Source organism: Dipodomys ordii, unplaced genomic scaffold (assembly GCF_000151885.1).
Source record: "Dipodomys ordii isolate 6190 unplaced genomic scaffold, Dord_2.0 Scaffold98, whole genome shotgun sequence".
Taxonomy (NCBI): Eukaryota; Metazoa; Chordata; class Mammalia; order Rodentia; family Heteromyidae; genus Dipodomys; species Dipodomys ordii.
The window spans coordinates 5,304,828-5,310,695 of record NW_012267314.1 but is presented as its reverse complement, the minus strand read 5'-3'; the positions used below and the strand labels follow the sequence as shown (position 1 = coordinate 5,310,695).

The following is a 5,868-nucleotide window of genomic DNA, read 5'->3' as shown; positions in this document are numbered from 1 at the left end:
CTTATATATTTGGTATATAATTCTTAGTCTCCGTAATCTATAAATTTTGTGAGGGCAAAAACTATCCTCTTTATCATAATGTAATTATCCTCTAATGTAATATTTTACACAGAAAAGATATTCAAAAATATTTGTACAATGATTGACTTTTTAAATCATATACAAGCATGTTTTCCCTATATTTTATGTTATACTTTGTAATATTTCCCATCCAAAAGTTTTTTAACTTCCCCTGGCTACAAAAAAAAAAACCTCTTACCATGTATTTCTTCATCCATTAAAAAGCATACAGTTTCCATATCAATTATAAAATTAATAAATATTTATGTAACACTTCACGTGCCAGGAACCATTGCAAACATTTATGTATGTACATTCTTCCCACTTAGTGAAGAGTTGGTCTGTTCATTCTATTTAAGACTTCAATTGATTGGATGAGACCACCCACATTACAGAGCACAATCTGCTTTATTTAAATTCCATTCATTTTAAAACTAACTCACAGAAATACATCGAATAATTATAATTAATAATTGGGCATGGTGGCCCAATAAAGTTAGCATCTAAAATTACCCATCATTGTGAGATACAGAGTAGACATAAGTTTGGCTTTTGTAGATTGTTTTGCACAGTAGTTGGACTGTTTACATTCCCATGCGCAGTAGCCGAGTTCAGGTTGGTTTACATATTTCATTGCTAACCCTGTTGGCACTGTCAGTCTTCTTAACTTTAGGCATTCTGATAGAAGGAAGTGATGAATCATTTAGTAATTAGTATTTTCTCAATATGGAATAATGTTGAACTTTTCCCATGAATTAACTGGGTATTTGGATATCATCTTTATGAAGTACTTAAGAGTCACCCCCACACATTTTTTTATGGTATTGAATATTGAACCCATGGCCTGAGCTATTCTCATTTTAAAACTCATGTTGTTTTTTCATACGGATTTAAATACTTTTATATATGCCTGATTTGAGCCCATTACCGAATACACTCTTACAATAGAAGCTTAATTTTTTGTCTGTGTAGGTCTATGGTCTGCCTTGGATTAATTATTGTACATGGCATGAGGTAAGAATCAAATACACTTTTTTTTTTTTACCAGATGAGTAGTCAATTGCTCCAGCACTATTTGTTCAAAATATTGTCCTTTCCACTAAACTGCAGCAGTGACTTTGTCATAAATCAAGTTCTCAAGTTCTATTTCTGGACTCTCTATTTTACTCTTTGGGTGCATTCATCTATCATTCTGCCACACTGTCTTAATTACTAAGCTTTATAATAAATTTTGAAATTTGGTAAGCTAAGTCTTTCAGTTTTTTCATCTTCAAAATTGTCTTGGTTATTTTAGGCCTTTACATCTCCAAATAAATCTTAGACCAGCTTTAAGTTTATACATGCACACATTTTGTGATTTTCTTCCTTTCTTCTGTATTTTGCCTCAGAAAATGTCCCTTCTCCTCCACTTTCTATTTTGGCTTTCAATGTGATTCTCATATGCTTCTGATAGATAGCTAAGAGTTGCCACTTCCTCCCCAGTCCCTCCTCCTCCCATCATCAGCTGGACATCTCTGGTATCTCACACTCAGAAAAATCATCTTGCCTCTCATACCTGCTCCTCGTTCTGTGTTTCCCAGTCATGTGGCTCCAACTTTGAATCATCCTGAGTCTCACCTTTCCATCATTTAGCTGAATACTTGTTCCATCATGTAGACCAGGACTTGTTCAAGATGGGCATGTGATTCAATTACACCTTAAGGAATTGGAAAGGAAATTAGTCAGGAGGAGCAGGGGAAGCAGCTCTGAAAACATTTTCTTTCTCTTAAGGCAACTTCTCTTCTTCCTCTGAACACTATCATTCAGGATGCCCTGAACTACCATTACCACCAGATTGTTAGGCACAGAAGGATGCTAACATCCATCATAGCAGAGAAGAAATTTGAAATACCTGATATTATTGAGCTCATTCTTTCAAACCTGGTCTATCTACTTTAGAGTTTCCAGATTCAGAAATATACATTTCCTTATTATTGATTTTCTTTATTTTGTTGTTGTTGTTGGTCATGGGGCTGGGCACTTGCCCTGAGCCACTTTGTGCTCAAGGCTAGCACTCTACCACTTGACCCACAGCACCACTCTGGTTTTTGAATTGTTTATTAGAGATAAGACTCTCACAGGACTTTTCTGCCTGGGCTGGCTTCAAACCCTGATACTTAGATCTCAGCCTCCTAAGTAGCTAGGATTACAGGTATGAGCCACCAGCACCCAGCTTAGTGTTTATTTTGAATTAGGCTTTGTCACAAGCCACTGAAAGCATTCTCAGTGATAGGACACAATATATAAACTTATTATCTCTCATTTGGGCAATTGCAATACTCTCTTTATGGCTTCAAATCTAACTCATTTCACATAACTACTACCAAATTATCCATTTAAAAAAACTGTTTAATCTTATGTCTCATGCATTGACCTTTAGTCTTTACAGAGATTAGTCTTTGCTTGGCATTTGTGGTTGTTATACAGCCCTATCCTCCTTTGTAAAACTATTATTATACATATACAGAATTAAGTGCCGTCTTCACACATCTCTTTTTTGCCTTTTTCATGTTATCTCTGATGGGATACTTACACTTCACTTCCACCTGTCCACATGCAATCTTCTTGAAACTTTACCTATCTCTCCCATGCAGTCTCTCTTCTTTCCCAAGCCTCTACCATTTATCATCATCTACCCTCCATCTGTGCTAGTTGTTTAGCATAACCTCTTCTACTACCAATGTTGTTGAATAAAATTTTCCATGAAGATGGAATACATGGCTTACAGCACTTGAGAAAGGGGCAGTGCAACTAAGAACTTGAATTTTAATTTTGTTCAAATTTAAATAGCCAGTTAATGGTTACACTATCAGAAAGCATAGTACTAAAGGGATCTTGAATACAGAATATATATCTAACATAATGATATACAGTATACATGTAATGTGTATGTATATATAATTGTGTATGTATATATTAGGATATATTTTGATATATACTATATTTTATATAACATTATATATGTATATGTGTATATATATATATATATGTATCACATGCATTTCTTGTGACCACTGCAGACAATCTGTAACAATCTGTTCTACTCCTTTCCTCCAGTCTTATGGATAACAGATGCTGAATATTCACTGCCTCAATAAACATGAATATCACATTTAAACACATAAAGATTCATAGTATTTTTGTCCTAAATTCTAATAGACTCAATAAGAAATCCCTAGATGACCAAAATTTCAGTCTGTTACAGAGGAACAAATGTCTGATTCCCTTGTAAGAGAATGTATCATCTATGCTTCTCTAGTACATACTATTCCTTCTCTGGGTGAGATTAAAGAACTACTTTTAGGTTAAAAGTTTTTTACTCCCTTTTTATTAATATTCTATGGCTCAAACTCAGGCCTTTGTGTGGGGTAAACAGTGCTCTACTGCTACTGATGAGCTATATATCCTCAGCCCAAACTCTGCTTATAAAAGTACTTATTTTGTGATAATTTGAAATTTTCCAAAAGATGTCAGTAATATAGAATTGTCCCAATTAATTAATTAATTAATTAATTTTTGTTGGTTGTGGGTTGTGGGGCTTGAACTCTGGGCCTGGGCGCTGTCCCTGCACTCTTCAGCTTATGGCAAGTGCTATACTTCTTGAGCCACAGCACCACTTGTGGTTTTCTGAGTGGTTTATTGGAGATAAGCATCTCATGAACTTTCCTGCTAGGGCTGGCTTTGAACTGTGATCCTCAGATCTCAGCTTCCTGAGTGGCTAGGATTCCAGGCATGAGCCACCAGTGCCCAGCTTAAAATTTAATTTTTAAGTTAAATATTTTAAGTTAAAAAATAACACTGGTTCACCAAGTTTCAAACATCATCTCCCTCTGTATGTGTAGGTAGATGTGAATGTCATATCTATAATAATGTGTATACATACACATTATATATGTATAATGTATATATAAATATATGTAAACATGGTGTATATAATATGCATAATTTTTCTGAACCATTTGGAAGAAAACTACATACATGTTAACATGTTTTTATTCCTTAATACTTCCATGTTTCTTTATGAATGTGAATATTTTTGCTTAAAATATACATAAAGTTTAATATATCAAATCCACAGTCCATATTCACTTTCAGCGATTATCCCAATAGTATTCTTCATATCATTTTTCTCCTCTGACAAAGGATCCAGTTCAGGGCACATACTCCATTTAAATGTCATGTTTCTTTTGTTTCCTTTAGTCTTAAGTCTTTATTACATTAACAGCATTTTGAACATATACTAATGCTATTTCTTTTATAGAATTTTCTTCTGTTTAGGTCTGTCTGATATTCCATAATTAGATCTAGGTTCAAGCTCTCCAAAGTTGGTACAAGGATATATTCACACATATCCTTCTCCCTCCCCCAGCCATATTGGGTCTTAGACTGGATCTACTCCCACCCAGTATACTTAGAAGTTTAGAAAGTACTGCACTTATATTAAAATATGTACATGAACATCCCATAAAAACAATATTTTACTTAAAAAATATTTTACTTCAATGTTCGACAAGAAATGCACTCACTACCTTATGTATGTAACTGTAACCTCTTGGTGTATCACCTTGGCAGTATTAAATTCAAAAATATTTTACTTAAAACAATTTAAAAGCACTTGTTTACTTTGTGCTTATAGGTTCAAAGACGTTATTTACTTAGTAATGGATTCTATTTATCTAAATTACTGCATCAATTATACTATTACTGATTATGGAAACAGCTCTTTAGAGAGAACCGCTGGAAAGTACTAAGATTCAATAACTTCTTACTGCTACCAGCAGGTAAAACTACAGCATCATCTGGAAGTCCTACTTCATTTTAGCTTCTGTTTATGATAAATTCCAGTATCATAACATTAGCATTTTGGGCTTTTCAAGTGGTAAAGGTTTTGAATGGGTGCCATATACCCCAATATGTCAGGTGACTTTAAAGAGTGAGCAAGGGAAAAAGAAAGTGGGTGGAAAGCTATACTTACTAAAAGATGCTTTCAAATAAAAATCTCATTGTAGCAAGACAGCTGATACTGGAAACAGAAGAATAAAATTGATCCTTATGGATTTTTCTCCGGAGTAACAATTGTTTCAAGGAAGAAACTGGCAGCGTTCTGGACATTTTGGACAGGGGCCGAAAAAAATGCCCTTTAGAAAAAAAACCAAAAAAACAAAACACCACCATGACAGCGCTAGAATTTTTAAATACACATTTTACACTGTGAGAAACGTTCGAGTGTTGAACTTTTTTTTCTCCTCTAGGAGGAAATTAAACAAATATTTCTTTAAGAAGATAGAAACTTGAAGTCTCTCCCTCTCCCCTCAAAACTAAAGTGTCTTTGGCTCCGTTTCTGGAACTTCTAGGAACATGCAATTAAAATTAAATCGAAAGCGCAAACCCCTTGCAGTATTTCATCCTCCCCCTCCCCTTCCTTTTTTTTTTTAACTTGCTTTCTCCCCACTGTTCAAAGGAGGTGAGAGCCCGACAGCCCCGACGCGGCGAGCCCCATCCATGGCCGGCACCGCCGGGAGACGCGGCCGGCCGGTCACCGGGGCGCAGCGGCCTCGGCGCGGCCAAGGGGGTGTGTCCTGCTGGCGGGCCCGGCCCCCGCCTCCGCCGCGGCCCACCTGCTCCCGGCGCCGGCCGCGGTCCCGTCCCCGGACGGCCCGCGGGATCCCACCCGGGCCCCGGGGCCCCACTCCCCTCAGGGGCCCGCCACACGCTTCCGGACCCCAGTGCGACGGACCACCGAGCTGGAGTTCCTTCCTCCTGTCAGCC

General features: G+C 36.8%; 1 long non-coding RNA gene across 1 annotated transcript; it reads right to left on the bottom strand.

Moving 5' to 3' along the window:
* Nucleotides 1-391: 391 nt before the first annotated feature.
* Nucleotides 392-5,501, bottom strand: LOC105993650. Its single transcript, XR_001175471.1, has 3 exons — nt 5,075-5,501; nt 1,616-1,756; nt 392-738 (listed from the first exon to the last, which is right to left on the bottom strand). It is a non-coding gene; the product is annotated as an uncharacterized LOC105993650 (long non-coding RNA).
* Between the last annotated feature and the right edge of the window lie 367 nt (nt 5,502-5,868).